Here is a 24483-nt window from a genome sequence, read left to right as displayed (position 1 = left end):
TGGGAAAATTGACAGGAAGTGGAGGTGGGGGCTGGGGTCTGGGTCCTTGGCCGGGGCGGTTGGGGCATTCTGATTTTTAATGTCCTTCTTGCTTGCAATAATGACATTGGTTCCCATAGCCTGGGTTTTGTGGGCTCAAGGATCTATCTCTTCCCCTGAATCTACTCGGGCCTCCCCTTTCCTGTCCTCGTCCCCTTCCTCTACCTGGACCCTGCAACTGAGAAATCTGTAAGGCCATTAACTTAAACTCGGCATTGTCTTTAGACCGTTTCAATTTGTTATGAAAATGGTTAGCCGCAGCAAGGACTTCGGTCAAATCTTTAGTTTTTCAGCCAATAATTACTGTTTGAATTTTCTCAGCAATTTTAGGGTTAAGTCCCTGGACGAATGTTGCCATTATTGCTTGTTTAGCATTTCCGACTGGGTTATCCATTCCTGAATATCGTTCAAATGCCTGTTTGAGGCATTTTAAATAGTCACTGGGGTGTTCATTTTTGTTTTGTTTACAGGTATTTATTTTGGTCCAGTCTGCCTTTTTTGGGCAAATTGTGAGAACTGTCTGAACCAAAGCATTTCTCTTGTCAATAAAGTCTTGGCCAATCCCTGGGTTTTGATCTGGCCAAGTACAGGCAGCGTACAGACGTAGCATATTTTTCTTGGGCAAAATCGATCGCATGAGCTGATTAATGTCAGCCCATGTTGGATTATAACAATTTATAACAGTCTATAATTTTTCCTGAAATTTTTCTGGGTCTTCCCTGATTTTGGGGAATTTTTGAGTTAAATTGTAGAGATCACCTGGAGTCCAGGGTGCATGCACAGTTACTATATTTTGTCCATCGGTGCCAATGCCTGGCATTTGTCTTAGGGGGTAAACTTGTGCAGCTCGGGATCTAAGATTGATGGGAGATCTTTCCATGCCTATTCCCATTCTTCTAGATACACCTGTGGTGGGTTATGACCCAGGAGTAAATTGCCACACTGGTGATGATTGAGTGGCAGATATGGTGGATGAGTCCGGACTATTAAGCTCCGTGGATGGATTTACTGAAGGAGCTTCAGCTAATGGGTTACTAGCCTGGGCTGCAGCCTGATGTTGAACTGGTTGTTGCTGATGTGGGAGTCCCAGGAGAGCAGGGTTCGAACAAAGGTCAAGGATATCCTCTGCTGGCTCCGGTGGTGGGGGTGCCCCGGGCAATGCTGGACACATTGGAGCGGTGGCCGGCGTGTAATTTGGGGGAGCAGCCAATTTCTACCGAACAGCTTTTAACTGCTGTTTTAATTTTTCTTGAGAGTCTTTTAGGCTCCTAGTTTGAGATTCTGTCCGCCTTTTGGACATTTCATCATACCAATAAAAGAACGCGTCCCACTGGTTTTGTGGTGTTTTGGATCCACGGGACTCTAAAGCCCCTCTTAAGTGCACTATTTTATCCTGATCAAATGTTTCTTTCTGTGGAAAATGCTTCACAGGATCATCCCTAGTATACCAGTTCCACTTATCCAGGTACTTGCAAGCCTCGGGAGAATAGTGTGTGTACATGAAGTACGCCGGAGTCCCCTTAGGGGGGACGGGAACTTGTTTAGACTGACTTGTTCCCATTTTCAGTCACACAGGGAGACATAGGAGAGGCTTATTTAGGATGTCCGGGCTGCTCAGTGCCTTGCCCCGCACAAAAGGCTTCTGACCTGACACCGGCTCATAAAATGGAAATGGAGAGGGAAACACAAGAGGGATCCTTTCACTCCTGCTCTCGGCAGAAGCTACTGGGACAAGGGGTTTGGAAAAGACAAAATCACTCAGACACCTTGTCCACTGGGTCATGAGGTTTCAGCTGGGCCCCCTTGCTTTCGATGCTACCTTTTTAGGCAGAATCGGGGCGGCTAGACCCAGCCTTAGTCCCAGACCTGGTCAGTGGCTCATTTTGTTAAATGCACACACACACATTTATTCAATAGCCAGATAGAAAAAGACAAAATCACTCGGAAGCCCTGTCCACTGGGTCACGAGGTTCCAGTTGGGCCCCCTTGCTTTCAAAACTGCCCTGTCAGGCAGAATTGGGGCGGCTGAACCCAACCGTAGTCTCAGACCTGGTCAGTGGCTCCTATTTCTAAATACACACACACGCACATTCATTCAGTCAGCCAGACCTCCTCCCCCACGCCGCCTTAGTTAATTAACTACAAGCCCAATGTGCTGTTGGATGAAGGTGTCTCAAACAGTTTCTCCCTAAATAAAACGTACGTTACCAGACACAAAATGGGATCCTTTACCAGACAGAAAATTTTAGCCGGCAGTAAGGTTCAGACTGACCTGTTTTAACAAGGTTTAGATCCAGTTACCATGGCCAAGTTGGGAGCCTACAGGCAGTCCTCCTCTGAAACCCCAATAGAGATTTTGAATTAGGTCTCTTACCTCTCAAGTTTGGTGTCTCGGGGTTCGGGGGGGGGGGGGGCAGTCTGCGGTCCTCCTTCCTCAGCCTGTGTTCTGGATCTGAGTCACGGCACCAGGAATTGTCATGGAAACACACGCAGCATACTTTTGGGTCAGGTCAGCAGAAGCTTTTATTCAAAAGAAACTACAGCTGTAGGGGGGATTCCAAAGTGACATGGATTTCCCAAGCACTTGGAAGGGGTCCCCCCCCAAGAGCAAAATCAGGAGGCTTATATACTTTTTAACAGTTGCTTACAACTCACGTGATCATATAGTGAAATTAGCATGAAAAGCGGCTATAATATTACTTCATTATTTTTTTGCTGTAATCAGGATGGGAACTAATGGGGGAGGTGAGGTTAGTTCACAAACCTCCTTCTTGCACCTGGAAATCAGATTTGTACATACTTTTTTGCTATCTTTAAGGCCACGGTGAGCAAAGCAGTTGCAGAGGAGTTACAAAGAACAAACACTTTCTCTTATCTGTTCTACTATACAGAGCCAGCAATTCTCTACAAAGCGGTTATGTCATCTTATAACTAAAATAATCAAAGTTTAAGGCATATATTTTTTTTTTGATTCCACAGCGTCTGGTATCTGGGAATTGTCTGCGTAGACCCCATCATGGTCTCGTTGTAGTACTGGTCCCTGTGAGTGCTGATGATGGTCTCGAGAGAGTGTATCCATTATAAAGGTTCATATTTCTATCAGGAGAGCCCACTGCACTCTGCAAGACAATGCCTGTACTCTGTTTCCTATAAACATTTGTCTGGGTTCTGGGGTTTTCCCATTCTGTGCCTAGGGTCTGCCTACAACCTGGCTAAAGTAGGGAGACGCTACTTCACTGACCTCACCCAGTTTACAACTGCAGATGGACTGTATTGTGCAGGAACTAGAATGCTAAGTGAAAGAGGGACGTTCAGCAGGTCCCAGATACAGTTGCAATGTCCATGTGATTCCTTACTCTACCTTTCATACACAAATGTTGCTTTCTTCTGACTCTAAAGAAAAAAATCAAACCCGGTGCCAAGAATGCAGTGCTAACACACAAGCTTTCAATAAGAAGTTAATAAGTTATATTCAGTGAAAGAAAACAAATTATAGGTAAGAGAAAATGCTGAGATTCAAGCAACTAGGTGACAACAAATTGACTATTCTCTGGGGCCACAGGGGACAGGACAAGGAATAATTGTCTTAATTGCAGCAAGGGAAATTTGGATTGGATATTAGAAAGAAATTTCTCATTATGAGGCTGGTTGAGCACTGGAACAAATTACCTAGAGAAGTTGTGCAATCTCCATCCTCGGAAGATTTTAAGAGCAAACATTTGTGCACAGGGATGTTCCTGGCTTGAGCAGAGGACTGGACTAGCTGACCTCCAGAGGTCCCTTCCAGCCCTACTTTTCTGTTTCTGTAGGTGTGTCTGCCCATGCAATTAATTCGAAACAACAATCTCCAGTGCATATTGCACTGGAATTTATTGCTCTCGAGCATGCCGTTTGAATATGCGCCTGAAACCACAGCATGTTGAGCTGGGTCAGAACAGCCCTGGCTGGCAGAGGGCCTGAAGGGTTCAGCCTGCTTCCTCAGGGCTACTTCAACCCGGCTCAATGTGCTGTGGAGGGGCTGGCTGGAACATGAGGGTGCTACATTATGGAGCTATCCGGCAGGTAACCCCCACACTGAAGCACCCTTGTGCCCAATCCTGCTGCTGAGTGTATTAGTTTCCTCTGGCCTAATAGGGCTGCACATGTAGACACCGAGACCTTTACTGCAGAGCTAATTAGTCAATTCCACAGTAAACATCTCGTGTGGACGTGCCCTGTGGACAGTAAAATAAACACATTCACCTCTGCCTTCTGCGGATTAGACACAGAACTGTTCAATTGGATTTCATAGAGCTCATACTTCGCACCAACTAGAGTCTCCTGAACTGAAGAGAAGGCAGCCTAAGCTTTTGGAACAAGACTCTACAATTTCTGTTTCCTTTGTCACAATGCAGTTTTGATTGACTGGCTGGCACAGCATAATGTCAGTTGTGAAGTACTAGATGGCCAGCAGTATGTAACCATATAAAACATTCATTCTCGGAGCAGCAGTTAAACCCCAGGGACTTTCTGTATGCTCTACACAGTGGAATTTTCTCAGAGTCAAGGCATAAGGAATTGATGGTGTAGAAAGACAATTGAGTCTCTGCATTGATCCACAGAATAACAAAAAAAAACAACCTCTGATGAAGTCCAGGTAGAAATAGCATTGCAGGGCATACAGATTTATAAAACAGTAATAAATATCTTTAAAATACAGGTTTCCCTCGATTTATGCGGGTTCTTTACATGCAAATTCGCTCTTATACAATGCGTATGTTTAGACCCATAATTCGTTATATGCGAGGTAAACTTGCTCTTATGCAATCAGCATAGATGCCCCCCCTGCCCAAGCAGGTAAGTCTGGAGGTGTGGGGGCGGGCCATGGCCCCACTCATCCCTTCCTATGCTGGAGCGGCCCCTGGCACAGCCGACACCAGCTGCCTGCAACTGCTGGGCTGCACCGTGCCCTTAGCTGACATCAGCTGCTCCTGAGGCCACTCCAGCACAGGAAGGGGTGAGTGGGGACCAGCAGAGCCCCAGGGGGGTTGGAGCTGGTTTTGGCTGCTCCTGGGACTGGGGTGAATGCCTTACTCCCTCCCTCCCTCACCGCTATGGGAACCTGTCGCTATCTGTTACCTTATAAAGTGGGTTCACTTTTATGCAAATTCAATTTACGCGCCATTCTCTGGGAACGCACATATCACGTAAATCGAGGGAAACCCGTAAATGAAATCTTCATAATTTTACAAGGAGGAAACAAATTTGACCACCTGAAACCTGAGACCCTGTTCCTGCCTTTGTTCAAGGTAACTTGCATCATCGTCACAGAGCTCAGAGACACCTTACCACATAAGAAATGTCTGCCCAGAAGAGTATTCCATCTTTTTACTCCTCTGTGAAATATGAAACACCATAACCAGAAGGAAATATGACCAGATTCTGCTTACTACCTAACAACTTTGTGGTAAACAGACTATTCCAACTTTTCTCTGAGCCTAATTGGCATATAAAATTAACTGTTCCAAACAGTTTTCATTCCATCCAGGAAGAGCACGCACCAACTGCTGAAACTTCCTTAGCCTGATGAAGGGTTTTTGAACCTGAAAGCTTGCTTACTAACTTTTCTTCAACTATTTGGGTTGGTCTAATAAAAGATATCAAATTCACCCAGGGAACCTTGTCTGCCTGTTCCAAACAGGAGATTTTACCACACCTTCAGCTCTCCTATGAAATATAGGCTTTCATATCTACCCAGGAGAACTTTGATAATCTTTTCTTCTATGCCTGAAGAAGGGTGCTTGTGCCTGAAAGCTTGCAATTAAAGAAATTTTATTGCAAAACTCTAGTTGGTCTAATAAAAGATATCATCTCTACCACGAGTTCTGATAATATATACCTTGACATTTTTCATGCAAAATGCCAGAGACCATTAAGTGATTATGATTTTCCTGTTGGAGAGACTCCTAGAAAGTAAGCCAGAGAAATTTGGGGAACTTTTTAGGTGATTTTTAGAAGGTTCACCAGTTCTCCATAATAGTTTAATAACTGGATTGCACAGTTATTGATTTTTAGAGGCTAAAACAGGTTTTCATTAGAACTCTGGATGGATGGAGAGTGCATTTCTGTTCCTCCCAGGCCTTGAACATTTATTGATAGCTATTCTTAAACTTCAAGATACAGAGACAAACACTGAGTTTGACTTCACATTACAGATTTCAAGGAAATAGTAGAGAAGGCTAAAAGTTTGATTCGTCTCAAAAGCGTCATCTTATAGTATGCAATGTTCTGGAGGCTCTTAGTATTATAAAAAAATCCAAACAAAACCACAGCTACTTTATTAGTAAATACAGTGAAAATGGTTATAGTTGGGCATACAATACACAAAGATAAGCAGCCCCGTAAGCAGCTTTTCTTAGAGCTCTGTACTTACCTGCTGACATCCTTCATGAACCTAGTGGGCAAATTAGCAATGAAATGTAAAGGATCCACAGGTGCTGCTTCAGGAAAGTGGTGTGGAGACCAGAAGAACAAATTAGCATGCTGCCAAGGGGAATACATCAAAATGGGTCCAGCTAAATGCAGGTCATTTTCAGGCTTCTGAGAGGGGCTAATAACAATAGAGAGTTAGGAGAAATCACTGCTTTTGAAAATGGAAAGAAATTGACAGTGGGCTTTTATTTGAACTGAAATAGAATTTGCTAACTGTAGGACTGTTCAGCTCTCCCTGGTACTTATAGCTGAGCAAATTTACTAACGCTGAATGAGATCAAGGCTGAATGACACTTACAAAAAGTACTTCTTAGATAATACTTATGGAGATGTGGTTTTTATTTTCCACTGTTAGCAGAAACTTGAAAATAAAACAGCTTCTCCAAATGACTTTGTCCTTTTCTGTTCGTTTAATACAAGGTTGTATAAACATCTCGTTTTCTCTGGGAGACAGCAACGTTAGTCTCTCTGTCATGTTCTGGGGGGGCCAAAATTCAGAAATACTAAATGTTCATTTGCAGCTCCCATTGCCTTGCAGGACCAGGCACTGTGTGCACTTCTGAAAATCAAGCCTGGAATATTTGAGCTGTGCTGTAGCATGCTGTTTTGGATTCATCCAGAGTCACTGCTGGACATTTTCAAGGCTTCCTGTCACAATTCCTTCTCAGTTTCACAGTGACAGCAATGCAGTATTTAAAATTTTACCTCCTAAGAACATTTTCTAGGAGTTCAGATCCGCTTAGCAGGCATTTCGCAGGACTCAGTCAAGGCCATAAGACCTTTCATGCGGACTCCATCTAATGAATTCTCTGTTCCCGTTTTTTTTTTTTATAAAGAGTTTTTAATTTGACTCTTGGCAAAGCTTCCAGAAGTCCTTTTTGAGGAAGAAGATTGTTAGCCACAAAGAATATTTGCAAAATTCATCTCATTTAACTCCACCAATGTTCCAGTCATGTGGATCTTTTTGGCAGTCTGTTTGAATTCATGGTTTATGGTTGTTTTCATCATCTTATTGTTAGGCACAAATACATGATCTGTGCAAATCAAAAGTTTCAGCAAGTGTCAGGATGATGCAAAGACCTCAGCTCTATAAAGCACTTAAGCAAAGCTTTATTTTAATCACATGTTCAAGTTCGTGTGGTAAAATGTTTTGCTGTTTAAGAAACATGCGCTTAAAGCTAAGCACATCTTTACATGCTTTCCTCAATCAAGGCCTAAATGGATTCAGTCACTACTTTTCTGTATCTTAGAGCCTGCATTCAAATCTTTATCTGATCATAGAAGTAATATTTGGTTTTTCTGTTTGGAAAATGCATTCTTTTTCCAAGAAAGATAATTTGAAATAAAAAATCTTAGGACAGTTAAAGTTTAACCAATGCCTTTTTCTTAAAACCAAAATATTTAATTTGGACATGATACCGCCATACGTCCCAGGAGCTGTGTCCAAGTGTATCACACTCTCATTCTTGTCTGTTGGGTTGACTCCCTGGAGAGATTCCTTTGTACATGGAATCTCTTTCCTGCTGAGCTACTTTGGGGTATCCTGGGAATCCTGTCTGTAATGGAAAACACGGTTCCTAGTGGAGAATGAAGGAGCAAAGGCCCCAGACTACAGCTCCCATCAGAGCCGACCTTAGAGAAAATGGTGCCCTAGGCGAACATGTATTTTGCTTCCTGCCCCCCCGCCCCTGGTGCCCCCTCCCAAGTCAGCAGTGCTGCTGCAAGCAGAGGTAGGTGGGGAGGTAGCGTGGAGGGGCCAGGGCAGGGGTACTGTGGCTGCCTGGGCAGGTGGCCCCATCCCTGGCTCATCCCTGTCCCTAGCTGCTGCGCTGCAGCCACCCAGCAGCTATCTGCCCATACCACTGTGGCCTGAGTGCCTATGTGGAGCTGCCGCTGAGGCTAGAAGTGATCACAACTCCCTGGCACAGCTGTGTAGTGCAGCCACCTGCACTGCCTGGCCCGGCTCCTCCTAAGCAACAGCTAGAGGTGGGGTGGGGAGCGGGGTAGAGTACGGCTGCGTGTGTGTGGCACCTCCCTGGTGCCCCCTGACACCTTTCCATGGTGCCCTGGGCATCACCTACCCCTAAGGCTAGCTCTGGCTCCTATGTGGCCCTGCATTGGCATTTCCAAATCTATTTTTTTTCCATTTTCTACCAAAAACTGAATTTTGCAGCCTTGGCTCTTTGTTTTTTCAACAAAAAGCCATGTTTTCCATGTATATTTGTTGCAAAAAAAATTTAGTCAAAACCCCAATGTACTGTGAACAAACAAATATTTTGTGAGCTCTACTTAAAAGCCCTCAAGCTTTCTTCCCTGCCTTGCTGAAAGCATTCTGCATAACTGGTGATCCCTTTCTAAGAACAATGGGAAGCAATAGGCATTGCAGCTCAGGACCCAGGGCCCTGGAGGGCCAAAAACTAGACTGAAGAATGAATCAGAAACTTTGGCAGAATTCAGCCAGAACTGGAACAGCAGAGCTGGGTCACAAAACAGTGCTGCAGTGAACCACCAGAGCTGCTTGCTTCCATTTCCCTGCAGACATTCCAGGTGAAAACAGATCCTTAGTCACCACCAGCAGCAAAATTGCAGTGAAAGATTTGTGGATTCATACACATTGTATGATTCATTTTCAAGATACAAACCAAGTGATTGTATACAATTTCAATGAGAATGCCTGTGCATTGAGTGTGGTACAGCAGGGTGACCACTTTGCCTAGGTACAGATATTTGAAAGGCTCGGGGCAGATTTGAACTTATGTGATTTTATCTAAGTGGACTACATTAGTTTGGGAGCGAAGAGAACGTAAGATCACCTTTGGGGGTGGTGGGGCGGCACAAAAACTGCCTGTACTGGCTGGTGCCAGCAGCTTGGGGGTGCTCCTGCATGCTGCCCAGCATGCTGGAGACTGTAGCCGAGCAGTGGGCCACCCCGATTGGCTGCTGGGCACACACCTCCCCACTGCTGCTCTGTCATCCGTCATGCAGCTCCCTAGGACTGAAGCCCCGCCACTGCAGGGGAAGCAGCTTCAGTCGGAAACTTGGCGCTGGATCCTGGGGCGGGGGTGGGGGGAAGGATGGATGGAAATCATCTTACCAGAGTTGCTTCAGCACGTGATCCCAGGGCTCAGATGGAAACAGGACAGGAGAGGGACACTCTGTGCTCTGCCAACCCAGGCTGGAAATGCAGGGTGCACCGCTTCACCGCCTCCCCCCAACAGCTTATGAGCCCTGCTCCCCCCACCTCTGCTCTGCCTGCAGCTGACAGCTAGAAGGCTCAGGGCTGGGGCCCGATGGGCATGTGGAAGAAGCAGTGAATCTGAGCTGAGTTCCAGTATGCCTCCCTGCATAGCCAGCCATAGGGGGGTGCAGGGCCCAGGGCAAATCATCCCATGTGGGGCCCCACAAGGCCATGGTTCCCCCACAAAGTGTGTGGGGGGGGTCCTTCATGCTTCTTCTGTGGTGTGGGGCTGAGCCGCCAACTCCAGGCGGGCCCCGCGGGAGGGGCTGTGGCCACTCCGCCCAGCTCCATGGGGCCCCCACAAAGGGCAGGGTCTGGGGCAGTCGCCCCTATTCACCATACCCTAGGGGCGGCTCTACCTCCCTGAGAAGTAGGGCTGGTGGGGTGGAGCCCACAAAGCAGCTACCTTTCTGCCCTGGCCCTGGGTTTGGTCAGGTACAGCCTGCAGCATAGAACAGCCTCTGTGTTTCTCTGAGCCATGTAGGCTTACCCCCTGAGCTGTTAGGATGGCCAGGTATTGCTATAGTGCCCTGTGCTCCAGCCATGCCTATTCTCATTGTTCCATTGTCACGTGGGGATAACCCTACCCTGCCTCCCACCCACCATTCAGTGGAAATACAAGTGCAAACTTGGGATGATTTCCTGTATCCTAGTGGGTCCCTCTTGCATAAGGGACAGTGTAGCGTTAAACTTCAACATTTTGGCTTTCCTGACAGTACTGCTGCTTCTGTGTTCACTCCCATGCTTATCTAGAGAGAGAATTATCTGTACTGAATACATTACAGTCTGAGCAAGGGCTTCTGGGGACCAGAGAGAGAAGTAGCCCTGAGTACAAATCATTAAGCACAGGAGCTGAAAGGGCAGCCTGAGAGTGTGTGCTGAGAGCTTTGTAAAACTTCTTGGTTAAAAAAAGAACCTAACTAATCACTAAATATCACCTAAGCTGCTGTTCTCTGCTTCCTGCCTGTCCTAATGTGTTTATCCAGCTGACACCTTCTCTCTCCATCCTTCAGATAAAAGAAAACCTGAAAAATCTGCAAAATATTTTCTTGCAAAGAAAGAAATGAAAGTGCTTTAAAACTGCACTCTCTTCTCCCATCGGTGTTTATGGCTCATTATTGCGGTTAAATCCTGGCAATATATTCAGCACCATACAAAATGTAAAGGAAAATGAAGTCCAGGTTCCCAAGAGTTACGAAAGGAGAGCCCTGTCCTGTCACATGAAAGTTAGTCTAAGGGACATCTTGTCCACTTTTGTTCATCTCTTAATTATATTGACCTCAGTAGGATCAGGACTGAGTATTACAGGACTGAGCCTGCATCATGATGAATGCCTTGTGCAAAGTGTGGTATGTCCTCAGCTTCCGAGTAGAAGGCACTCAGCACCTTTCAAAAGCATCTTCACATCTTGCAGAACTGATCCCAGTTAGCACACCACAAACTTTCTTTTATTCCATCATAGTCAATGGGAGTTCTCATAATCACTACAGTGGGACCAGCAATGTGGTCATCTCAAGCATTCATAGAATTTACAAAGGCATAAGTTAAAGGCCCAACATTTATTCAGGTGTTAGCTTGTATTGTTACATACTACATTCTAAGTGTCATTTTTTCTCTTAAGAAGAACCATAAAAATCACTCACCTTACATGCAGTTCTGAGCTGCAATCAGATGCCTTAAATCTTAGTGTTTATACTTGTAGCATTTTTGTGCACTCGGTAAAAATACTAGTCCTGTGCAAATAGCGAAGTATTCAATTTGGATTCGGATTTGACCGATTCAGAGGACAGTGATTCAATTCAGAGATTTGGATCACTGTCCCAAATCAATTCGGCCGAATCGGCTTCGGAAGATTTGGTGCTGATTCAGCGAGATTCAGAGATTCGGCCATAGATTATAATGGGGAATCACTGAAATACCTATAACTTTGTTATTTTTGGCCGATTCAGATAAAAATTGCAGGTATGGTAGCCCCTTCTGATGGTATGAAGACTGCCAAGTTTCAAGGAGGTAAGTGCAGGGGTTTCTGGGAAACTGCACCTCAGGCTGCTGACAAGCAAACCTTGTGACATGTATGACTGTGTGTGTGTGTTAAGGTACAGCAAGGTGAAAACTGCAGGGATGGTAGTCCCTGTGAGGCCATGAAGCCTGCCAAATTTAAAAGAGATAGGTGTAGGCGTTTCTGGGAAACTGTACCTCAGGCTGCTGACAAGCAAAACTCATGACATGTGTGGCTTTGTATGTGTGTTAAGGCGCCTCCTCACTGGCGCTGAGGCCTCCACATGACACAGTAGAGTGCCCCAGTGAGGTCTCCTCCTCCCCTACAGCCTCAGTCTGATCCACCACTTTAAATAACAACAGGTAAGCACTGCAGTGCACTGCAGCACAGTAGCATTATCGGCATCTCAGGCAGCCAAACTATCATAGAACCTTTTTTTCCTTTCCTGCAGGAGCTGCTTCTCCAGCAGCTGCCAGAGAACTCTCCCTGCCAGCCCCAGCCCTGTGGCTTAGATGTGCCCAGAGCCCCGTGTCCTTCTGGTCAGCTGACTGGGGACAGGTGCTAGGGGTGTTCGTCTAAGGACATGGCACTGGCAGACAAGGTTCTTTGGATCAATCTAGTATCTTTTAGTAGACCAACTGAACAGTTAGATAAATATATCTTAGCAAGCCTTTGGGTTGAAAAACCCTTTGTCAGGCTGAGGAAGCACCTGCAGTTGGTGTGTGTGCTTTTCCTGGAAGGAAGGAATAGTAAAGAAGCCAGAGGCTGGCATGCAATGCAGGCAAGAAACCAGTCAGTGAAAACAGAAATGGAGGAGTCAGGGGGTGAGAGAGAGAGGCTGGGGTAGGGGGAAAGGGGGATGTAGCAGGTAAAAGTGGAGAGGTACCTGGGAAGTCAGATGTCCAGCAGGTTGTAGTGTGTCATAAATCCAATGTCTATATTGAGTCCATGAGTTTCTATATCTAGGAGGTTGATGAAGTGAAGTTCATAAGCCCATCTGTGAAAAGTGGTTTGTAAATTTCCTTTGAGGATTAGGCCTGTGAGAGTGGAGACAGAGTGGTCTTTTTGTGAGAAATGTGCCCCCACAGGTAGTTGTGTATTCTTGTCTTTCATAGATTCTAGTGCGCAGTTTGTGGGGGTACTGGAGTTATGTTGGCAGGTTTTGTGTTTTGGGCTGTAGGAAGTTGGCTTCTGGTGACGAGGTTAGTGATGTTCGGTGCTTGTTTGAATTTACAAACCACTTTTCACAGACAGGCCTATGAACTTAACTTCATCAACCTCCTAGATACAGAAACTCATGGACTCAATATAGACATTGGATTTTTGACACACTACAACCTGCAGGATATCTAACTCCCCAGGTAGCAGTAGGCACTTCTCCACTTTTACCTGCTTCACCTCTGTCCAGTGATCGAGGGTTTTGGTGCTGCCAGCGCACATGCTCCCCTGCACCCTCAGGTCACACATGCCCCCCTTCACCCTCGGGTCACACATGCCCAGCAGCATGTAGACCATACTGGACCACAACAGATCCATCCATTTCCTGATGCTCTCCTTCAGCTGCTTCACCAGTGCCTGCACATCAGGTGACAGCAACTTGCCCCAGCCAAGAACATTGATCCCCTGGAATTTCTCCATTTCATTCTCAAGCTCTTTCACTATGGGGATCACCTGGGTAAGGAGGGCATTGCCAGTGCTGATGGATGACCACCAAGCCAAGTGGTTCATTTGGCAGCCTTGAGGAATGGCCACCAATATCTGGGAGATGATATCCCACTCTGCTTAGTTAAGGGGCCGCTGATCTCAATCTCCCCAAGCAAGGCCATCTCATGGATGGCCTTCTGTTGCTCCACCAGCATTTCCAACATCAGGTATGTGGAGTTCCACTGAGTCTCTATATCCTGCATGATTTTGTGCTGCAGGATGCTCAGCTCTGCCTGTTTCTCCTGCAGCTTCTTGCCTCCCTTGATGCTGCAGTGGAAGTAATCCACCACCTTCCTGCATTTTGAAATCAGCTGGTTGGTAGTGATGGTGCCATCACTGGCAGCCCTGTCCCCCTCCAAGGCATCCCTGACTATGAGGTGCAGCTTGTGTGCCACACAGCGGATGCCAACAAAGTTGGCATCACGGACCGTTTTGACCATATTGGCCCTGTTGTCGGTGACCATGAACCCGCAGTTGAGCTTGCCCTGCCCAATGAGCCACCCCTGCACCATGCGGTTCATGGCCACCATGATCTCTCTTGCCATGTGGGACTCATCCATTACCTCTGCTTGATGGAGAGCCCGGCGACAACCTGACTGATCGCACCAGTGCCGTGTGAGGAAGAGGTAGATGTGTTGTTCACCCTGGCTGCTCCAGATGTTCAAGGTGAAGTGCAAGGCTACCTTTGGCCTTGCCTTATGCAGCTCCTCCCTCAAGTACTCCCTGCATGCCTCATATAGGGAGGGCACCACCTTCCTGCTAAAGGTGGTGCATGCGGGCACTTGGTAAGATGGGGTCACAAGCACCATGAGCCACCAGAACCCTGGCCGCTCAACTAAGGAGAAGGGCTGGCCATCCAAAGCAAGCATCTCCCCAGTGCTCTGGGTGACCTTGATCACCTTCAGAACATGCCCGGCTTTATCTGTGGCTTTCCCTCACTGCTCCAGGGTAGGCTGCCTCTGCTTTGTGGGGACGGGGACTTTGGAGCGAGAGGGGAACTTCCCTTTGGGCATGCTCCCACTGGTGCCAGGCTGAGGAAGAGCAAGGGCAAGGGGGTGCTGCCTCCTGAGATGCAGCATCATCGCCATGGTGGTGAAGTGTTTCACCTCCTTGCTTCAGCTGATCTGCCTTTGGCAGTGCTGGCAAATAGCATACTTGGGATCATCTGCCACCTTAAAATGATCCCACACTACACTACCCCTCTGCTTCTGGGTTGAGTGTGGAGATCCTGCCTTATCCCCCTCCTCAGCAGACAGAAACACAACAACAGGGGAAGCAGAGTCACCTGCCCTCACAACCTCCTCTGAGGTGCCTTCCAGAGAAGGAGACTTGGCTCTAGGGGAACTTTGAGGGGTGTGGAGTATGAACTCAGATTCCCCCTCCTTCCCCAGAATTTCTTTTGCTAGGGTGCTCAGGTCCTCTGTTTCCAGATCCAGTTCCTCCTCTGGCACTGGGAGGCTCACACTGGGAGATGAAATTGGGGTGGAGGAGACTGTTATTCTGCTGCTGGTTGCTATTTCTGTTAGGGGAGGTGGTGCAGGCGCAGGGATAGGTACTGCTCCCACCTCCTTGCTCCGACTGGCAGTAAAAGACTCATGGCTGCCCGGAAAGAGGATGCATGTATTTTTGGGGGGGAAACAGGGACTTGCAGCTCTAGCTCTCCCCCTGCCCCCTCTAGCCCTTCTCCCTCCCCTACCAGAAGACCTGGCAGCAGCTTTTCCAGCATGTTTCATATTCATAGATTCATAGATTCATAGATGTTAGGGTCGGAAGGGACCTCAATAGATCATCAAGTCCGACCCCCTGCATAGGCAGGAAAGAGTGCTGGGTCTAGGTGACCCCAGCTAGATGCATATCCAACCTCCTCTTGAAGTATTAATCTTTCCTGTGCTGGAAACTGTATATGTGTATGTGCAGCTGTAATATTTATTCTTTTTCTCTGCTGTATAACTGTGTCTGACTTCTTCTTCTGTGTTGTGTTTAGTCTGTATGTGTGTATAACTATATACTATCTCTTCTTCTTTGTCTGATGTAGGACTGTCTGACATCTTCTGGGTTGTGTTTAATAATATCTCTTCTTCTTCTATGATGTATGTGTCTGACTTCTTCTGTGTTGTGTTTAGTCTGTATGTGTGTGTAACTATATAATATGTATGTATAATGTATGTGCTTTCCTGCACAGTGATGGATCACACTGCCAGGGAAAACACGGCTTTCTTTTTTAAAAGTGTGGGGGAAAAAAAACAAAACAAGAACAAATAGGTTTTGGGGGAAGAATAAGTTGAAAGAAATGGATTGGATAGGGATTAGTAGAGGAATTCTAGTTAGTAAGCTGTATCCAATCCATTCCAAGAACAGAACTAGCAGGAGACTAACTAGGTAGGAAGCCAAGCCAGTGCAGTACCTTTCAGATGCTGTTGCTCAGGCAGAAACAGCTCACAAAAGGGACAGAAAGGCTGCACACAGAGGCTTATATGCTGTTTCTATATCCCTCCCCCAGAGCACTGTGATTGGAAGGGAACTCAGGGAGAGATCACAGTCACTGGTCAGCTACAGATGTCAGCCTTTCCCCCCCTGCTCCCCCTCCCTCTTCTCAGTTTCTGTTCCCCTGAAAGACTGCCCCCCTAATCTCTGAATCTTTTCCGAATTGATTTGGAGGCTCCGAATCAAATTGGAGATGGGTTTTTTTCTTCCAATTCTATTCAGATTTGGTGATTCGGCCTCTGAATCAGGCCGAATCTTCTCTGAACTGAATCGTAAATTGAAGCTTCGCACACCCCTAAAAAAATAACAAGTCTGCATTTTTTCCAATGCAGTTTTTATTTTAGCATTTTAGTGCTTTTAATATTCTGGATCTTTTCCTTAGTTATTATCTTTTCCAGTAGGCTTTTGGAAGGGCAGCAGCAGTTATCTATATGTAAGGGAGAAGCTGGTTTTCTTAAAACAATCTGAAAATGTAGGATTGACTTATAACAGTACAGTAGATGGACTGGGCCACCCTATTCTGAAAGACCAACAACCATGGTGAAAAACTGGGAGAGGGGCAGGAAGGAAAGACTCAGGATAATGTGAAATAAATAGGGGCAGAAAGGAATAGAGGAATATAAATATAGGTGTGTGTGCGCACAGAGACACATACATAATGTATGTGACTTGCTAGGTATAGTGTGCACAATGTAACAGCTTCACACAACTCTCCTTGCCTGGTTGCGTGACTATTTTATGATGACTTAGTGTAACATCATTCTCCTTTTCATTACTGTCATCATGGTATGAGTAAAACAGCAGACTTTGTGTCTGCTTTTGTAAATATTAATGATGGATTATTTTTTTCCCTGTAGCTAAATACAGTCCCATGCCCTATCCCAGAGAAGAACTTAAGGTTGAAAGTCCAGCTGTGGAGTGCTTGTTCTTGCTAAATTGTAGCTATAATAACCAGTCTCTCTTCTTGTTTGCATAGGCCTGCACACCACGGCTGGAAGGGCCTACAAAACTGAATCTCTGAATGGTGATCACAGATCATGTTCTACTGAGGCAGGCTGATCGTTTTCTATCATTTGGTCCTTCAGGTGAAAGGGAACAGCTTTGCCAGTACTCAATTCACTAAGAGTGCATTCACCCTGATATCAAGCCACAATTCAGTGGTGCTGGCAGTGAAAGAGTTAAGATAGGACTCCAGGAGCCTCCTTCATAGTCTGCTGAGGACAAAGCAGTTTAGCTAACTATAAGCAGGCAAGGAAGACATCAGCAGAAGGAGTTTATAGAATAGGGACCAAGGGAGAAGGATGAAACAATAAGCAACCTCAAACCTATAAATACAAGATAAAAATAGGGCAAAGAACATTGTAAATCTGAGTGCTTTCTGCAAAATGTTATATAGAACAGCCCAGCCAAAGAGCTGCAGTGAGTGAGAGGAGGCGATTCCCTGGGCAGCAGGCAAGAGGAGATAGGTTGGAGTAGTGTCCACAGATAGAGGGAGCTGCTCAGGCTGCTGATGTTCACCCCAGGGGATGTTCTCCTTTGTGTCTTGGGAGCAGCCTGGGGGAAGCCCCCTTCCTCTGCCAGGAGGAGAAGAGCCCAGAGCGAGCGGGGAGCTGTGGCGCTAATTGCTCTGTGAATCAGCAGGATTCCCTTGGTGCTCCTGGGAATTACATCAGATACTGAAGTTGTCACTTCTTCCACAGAGAAACATCATCACAGGCACTTGGGCAACATAATGCTGTGAAACAACGTTGGGCACAAGCACACACATGCCAGCAAAACAGCACCCAAGCTCTAGTGATGAGGTCTGAGGCAGGTAAGTGCTGATCCCTTACAGCAGCATCCATGATGGCAGTAGCTAATGCTTAGCACGTCTTAGGATCTGGTTGTTTATGAGCAAACATGCAGGTTCCCCTGCGCAAAGTGACAGGAAACCCAGGAAGCTCCTTAAACGGGATGGTTTTGCTCCACCAGGCAGACGGAGATCAGAAGCTACCCAGCACTTGGCTCTATGTATTGTCGAAGGGACTCGATCCCCTGTGAAAGGGACACTGTCAGATATTTTAAGTCTGATCCATTCCAAACCCAGAGAACAGAAATGCATTTTTAAACAAGCGCCTTCCCATTTTGTGGCTTGGGGGGAGTCCCCTGTAAACAGCCACAGCATGACTTCATGACTTGATTATCCCCCTTCACACCTAGCCCTAGAACTCCCCTATGCTGTCTGCAATGCCCACAAAAGCTGGCTGCCGGTGTGCTGAGACAAGTGACCAGGATGGCCTCATTGTCATCCTGTGCTCCGGTCTGTCTGGGCCCTTCTATCCTACTTATAGTTCTTTGAGGCAGGGACTGTCTCTGTGTTTGTACAGTGCCTGGTACAGCGAGGGCCATGCCTGCAGGTCCTGCATGCTATGATGATTCTCATAGTAACATCTATTCCTGGGGGTTTGTAAAGGGCTGCTGTTAAACAGCCCACAAGGCAAAGTCTCAAGAGCAGTCTCACTGGCCAGTCAATGTCTGGGTCTGGAGCATACCTGTGGGAGCAGTGGATGAGGCCCACTCTGGATGTGGTGCCACTGTAGAATAGATATGAGGATTGTCAGGACTAAGCTAAGTGAGGCTTATGCCCTGTAGCCATATTAACTGAGGGAGCTGAACCCAATGAACTAGCCAGGGCCATCTGAGCCCTGTTCTGCAGGGCAAGATGAAGTGAAGCTTCTGCTCTGCTGCAGCAGGAACAAACTAACCTGCGCCGGCTCTGCCCCAGCACCTTCCCTCTGACTGGTTCCAGGTCTGCTCTTAAGGATCCCCTCCAGCACCTGAGCCTTGTTTTACAGGTTACTGGTTTCCAGTCCTCACGTGGCTCCTGTCCTGGTAACTTCTCTGGCTCCCTGATTTCTGCTTAACCCTCTGGCTTGGTATTTGGACTTTGGTTTGATCTCAGCTTGTTTCCTGACCTCAGATCCCTGGTTAGTCACAGAATCATAGAAAATTAGGGTTGGAAGGGACCTCTGGATAGGGTTACCATGTATCTGTGTTTTTCCGAATGTCTTTTTTGGGGGGTCCTCTGATCTCTATCCGTGCAGTTTTCTGAAATCTAAACAAATGTCTGGGATGTTGCTCTGCACCGATGGTGGGAGCAGGAGGAGGGTGATTGGAGGCAGGGGCAACACGTGTGTCTGTATGCACACACACGTAGCCAGCATGCAGCCAGGCAGGGTGGTGGGAGCAGCCTCGGCATCTGGATGCAGGTAAATATATGAGGAGCAGGGGTTAGAAGCCTAGGGCTTGGAGACTGTTGGGTGGAGGAGGTGTGTCAGGGGTGTGTGGAAGGGACGGGTGTTTGAGGCTGGGGGTGGGGGCTGAGGTTGCGGCAGGGCAGGGGGGCAGTGGGGAAGGAGAAGTGCCTGCCCTTCTAGTGGGGGAAGGGTCGGGGGGACCCTTTGATGGCAGTGGGGAAGTCTGTGGTCAGACTGGCAGCACAGGGGCCGGTGCCCATGCTCGCAGGGGCGGAGAGGCCAGGAGACGCTACCCAGGAGGGGGTCATGGCCAGGCCACCTGACCCAGTGCTGGAGCCACAGCCCAGGGTGGGGAGTGTCACAGGCCTCCCCTCATCTTCCCTCCAGCCCACGTCAGGGGGCTGTGGGTCAGGAGTAAGGGGCACCAGCAGGGCTGGGGGCTATGGCATGGGTGTAAGGGCATGGGAGGCATGGTGGGGGCTTATAGGTTGGGAGTGTGGGGCACTGGCTGTGCCAAAGGGATGTGGGTCAGGAGTGAGGGACACCAGCAGGGACAGGGGGCTGTGGGTCAGAGTGAGGGGGCAACAGTATGGCTAGGGGCAGGGGCTGGGAAACTGCAGGTTGGGTGTGAGGGGCACTGGCAGGGCCAGGTGGCTGCAGGTTGGGACTGAGGGTCACCAGCATAACCCAGGGGGAGGGGCAGGGGTCTGTGGGTCAGGAGTGAGGGGCATTGGCAGGGCCAGGAGGCTGTGGGTGGGGAGTGAGATGTCCCCTGGGCAGGTGTCCTCTTTGGAAGTGGAAGTATGGTAACCCTACCTCTGGAGGTCATCTAGTCCACCCCCTTGCTCAAAGCAGGACCATTCCCAACTAAATCATCCCAGCCAAGGCTTTGTTTAGATGGGTCTCCAAAAGCTCCAAGGATGGAGAGTCCACAACCTCTCTGGATCCAGTGCTTTACTATCATCCAAGTGAGAAAGTGTTTTTTTTTTCTAATATCTAATGTCAGCTTCCCTTGCTACAACTTGAGACCATTGTTCCTTGTTCTGTCATCATCTGCCACCTAGATCTGCCATTCAACTAGAGAACAGTCTAGTTCCGTCCCCTTTGGTACACCCCTTCAGGTAGTTGAAGGCTGCTATAAAATCACCTCTGTCTTCTCTTCTGCAGACTAAATAAGCCCAGTTCTCTCAGCCTCTCTTCATAAGTCATGTGCCCCAACCCCCTAGCCGTTTTTCATTGCCCTCCACTGGACTTTCTCCAAGCTGTCAACATCCTTTCTGTAGTGGGGGGCCCCAAACTGGACATAGTATTCCAGATGTGGCTATACCATCACCAAATAGAGGGAAATAATCACTTCCCTCGATCTGCTGGCACTACTCCTACTAATGCAGCCCAGTATACTTGTAGCCTTCTTTGCAACAAGGCCACACTGTTGGCTCATATTCATCTTACTGTCCACCATAATCCACAGGCCTTTTCCTGCAGAGCTGCTGCTTAGCCAGTCTGTCCCAAGCTTGTAGTGGTGCCTGGGATTGTTCCATTCTCAGTGCAGGACTTTGCACTTGTCCTTATTGAACCTCATGAGATTTCTTTTGGCCCAATCTTCCAATTTGCCTAGGTCACTCTGAATCCTAGACCTACCCTCCAGTGTGTCTACTACTTCCCCTAGCTTGGTGTCATCCGCACACTTGCTGAGGGTGCAATCTATCCCATCTTCCAGGTCACTGATGAAAATAATGAACAAAACCAGCCCTAGAACCAACCAGAGGGGCACTCCACTACCGGCTGCCAACTAGACATCAAGCCATTCATTACTACCCTTTGAGCTTGACAAGCCAGCCAGTTTTCTATCCCCTTTACAGTCCATTCATCCAACCCATACTTCCTGAGCTTGCTTGCAAGAATGCTGTGGGAGACTGTATCAAAAGTCTTGCTAAATTCAAATTATAATTAACATACTTCAAGTGCTAATTCTCTGAAGCTATTATTAATGACACTGGTGAAGAATGTGGTTTTAAATATAATTTTAATATTGACAGGGTCTCTTTGAATAAAAGAGTTCAATATGATATGAATCAAAATAAGTATTGATTGGAAAAAAATGTGTGTGTGTAGAGCATGTATACATAAGTCCACTGGCCAGTGCAGAGTGGAGTTGCAGCCCTGGCTATCCCTCCTGTCTCCCCTTCAGGAGTAGCTTCTGGCCTGTGGGTGGCAGGGGACAGCAGTCCATGTGCCTGAGTAAAATGGCTGCTTAGGTGCCTGCCTGCTATTCCTGACACCCTCTCCAGCTACACAAGGCCCAGGCGCAATCTAGCCTCCCTCAGTGACAGTCATGCTTGTTATTCTTTAGCCAAAGACATGTAAGTCCTTCCTTGCCAGCTGTGGGTTTGGGGGCTGTAGAGATCAGATGGTGGATCCCCTCCATCGCTTCTCACACAAAGGCCAAGCCCACGGGCCTTCGTGGGGTGCTGGATTGTTTTTATTTAATAGCACTTTAACTATCCTTGACTCCAATCAGAGGCCTTTATGCCTCCAAAGAAAGCAGCAAGCAGAGAGAAAGCTCCCAGTAAGCTTTTAATTATGTATGTACTCTTGTTGTTGTGGCGTCTGTTGCTGTACTGGTAAATTATGTCCTTAACCCTGCAGTGGGGGTGGAAAGCAGGGTAAAAATCTCTCTGCAAACAAGCAGGGATTTTATTACAGCTTCTGTCACATCAGAGGGAAGTGGGAGCTGAGTCACTGCCAGGTACAGCCAGTGACTGTGAGTCACCAGCAGAACCAAGCCCATCAATAAATCCTAGTGCTCTGACTTCCAGTTTTGAGGGCAGCTTTCCCCTGCAGTGCCCATGCTCCAACTCTGATCCCCGCACAGATGTCCTCCCTCCTCGTGCAGCACCAGGCTTAGGCTGGGCATGTTTTCTCTTCTCTGCAGAGCCCTGCTGTTGCTCTCACTGACTCCTCACGTCTCATTTTCCTGCCCTCTTGTCTCTGACCGTCAGGTCATGGCACCTGTTCTGGCCATTGAGGAGGACTGGATGCCTCTCCCAATGCGGAGGAGCCCCTTACCCATCTAGATATAACTAGGTGGATCCATTAGGAAGACTATCTGACCCAACTCTGCAATCCTGCCCATGTGGGAAAAAGTGAACAGGAGTGGAGTCTAGCCATGCTCCTGTTGGGCTTTGTGATCACCCTGATCCACTCCCCTCCAAAGACTCTGCCAAGTTTTCCTTCAGATCTGGAGCTGATGTACTAAGGTGAGGGCTGCATTAGAATCACTTGAGAATATCTGTAGAGACACCTCTGTCTTTACCTCCCTGTGGCAAGGTCCAGTCTGGAGTAAGCGCAGCACAGAACAGAGGAAGATCATGTTCAAATGCAACAGACAGTCTGGGATGGGTTTGCAAGGGTGTGTGGAGACCAGAGCCTGGGTGTGTATTCACGGGTCCTGCCAAGGAGGCAAACACGTCATAGAGGGAGATCGATTCACATTAGTGCCAAGGGAGCAGACACAAGTATGCACAGAAGTCGGAGCAAATTAAATAAGCTACAAAGCACTCTATGCCCTGGTGACAACCTAAATGAGACTGTGCCTCTTCCCCTGATTTCCGCCTCCAGCAATCAGTTCTTCAACTAGTTCTTCCATGGTTTAATAGAGAGGAGAGTGGAAGCAGCATATGCAAGGTGTGGGGCCCTCAGCTTTGGAATCTGCTTCCCTCCAGATTTCCAGTCCAAAATAGCCCAGTGCTTGTAGTAAGCTCTGTCTAGCTGGAGCTTTAGAGAGGGAAGAGTGTGATGAGGCCAATGGTTGCATGGATAGTGTGCATGGTAGGATCCAGGATTTATGCCACTGATTTCAGGTTTGATGTGCTGTGTTTTAATCTGTGGCAAAGGCAGCTCTAGCAAAGCACTGGTATGTTTGTCATATACAAGTACATGGAAATAAAGACTGTCCCATAATGCTGCTTACTGCAGAAAGGAGAAGGGTTCCCAAACATCACCTCATGGCCAGTGTGCTGTGACTATTCATGCACAAAGCAGGGAGAAGCAAAACACATCTACACCAGTGCTTCTCAGCCCACTGTAGGATAATGGATGGTCTCCTCACCATGACTTCCTCAGTCCATCTATATTAGTCACTCAGCCCACATTCAGGGCTAAGAGCTTTCAGTGCTGCCTCTGGGCGCCCATCCATCTCTGCCTTCCTCTGCCTCCCATGCAGTGGAGGCCTCTGTAAACACAGCTTCTGTCATCTTCCACATCAGCCCAGTCCTGGGAAAGGCTGGGTATGCAGGTACACTGCTAGCCAGGCCCATCTTCCTACCGACTATATTGTCTAGGACAGGGATTCCCAAAGTTTTTATGCTGTGGCCCAGCAAACTGTGGCCCGGAAGTGGCTGTGGCTCGGAATTTCTGGCCAGAAGACAGGTAAGGATACCCCCACGCCCGGGGCGGGGGAATGGGCCAAACCCTGCGCTGCCATGGGCCCTGTGCTGCCGCAGCCTCTCCACCCAGCCTGGGGGGGAGGGGACCAGCAGCTGACCCGCCATGGCCCAGCACCAGGCCACAGCCCAGGGACTGAGAACCCCTGGTTTAGGATGAACCTGCCTTGAACTTCTGGTACCCCCTGGTATTTGCTCAAAGATTGGCTCACTGACAAACGGCAGGGAGGACTTCACAAGCTGTGAGGTAGTGTAATTCCCTTCCGAACAGTGCAGTGTAACACCCTGCAGGGATGAAGTCAACATGTACAGCCAACACCCTGTGCAGTATTTTGAAATGTTCATTAAGGCCATGAGAAAAATCCCAAAACAAACAGGAAAAGGGCCTGGCTGGCTCTGGGGATGGGTAATGAGACACAGAACTGTTCTTGGAGGCTGCTGCTAAGAACGCAGCTTAGACTGATAACAGCTTTGGATCGCGGCTAACTGGTGGCTGTTAGTTGACCACAGCAAAAGAATTTGGTGATCTGAGACCATCCCCTAATGGAGAAGTGTCCATAATAAAACTGGTATTTAGTATCACCACCACAAGCAGTCTGAGCAAAGCAGCCAGGGATTAAGGGTGGGCAGAAAGGGAACTGCATGTTTGTTTTAGGACCACATGCTCCCACCAGGGCAGGGTTGAGGCATACTGATGGTGTTGCCTATGTGCGTATGCATGTGTACACAGAAAAGCTTTTTCTGGTACTGCCTATCCTATACCAGTTCCGGGGACAGGCAGATGGCTTCCGTCTGCCCCTATTAAGAGGATTATTTTGACATCAGAATAATTTTCAAGATAAAACTGGAAAGATGAAGCAATAAAAC

General features: G+C 47.6%; 1 long non-coding RNA gene across 2 annotated transcripts in view; it reads left to right on the top strand.

Moving 5' to 3' along the window:
- The window catches only part of LOC109284516 (uncharacterized), a 198675-nt gene that overhangs the window by 64481 nt on the left and 109711 nt on the right, over positions 1-24483 (top strand). For both annotated transcript variants that reach the window (XR_009456223.1, XR_002091999.2), the window contains exon 3: positions 17636-17748. This is a non-coding gene — a long non-coding RNA (uncharacterized LOC109284516). The remainder of the gene's footprint in view (positions 1-17635; positions 17749-24483) is intronic.

This window comes from Alligator mississippiensis, chromosome 13 (assembly GCF_030867095.1).
Source record: "Alligator mississippiensis isolate rAllMis1 chromosome 13, rAllMis1, whole genome shotgun sequence".
Lineage (NCBI taxonomy): Eukaryota > Metazoa > Chordata > Crocodylia > Alligatoridae > Alligator > Alligator mississippiensis.
Note: the sequence above shows the minus strand (reverse complement) of the source record. Positions and strands in the feature narration are given on the sequence as shown.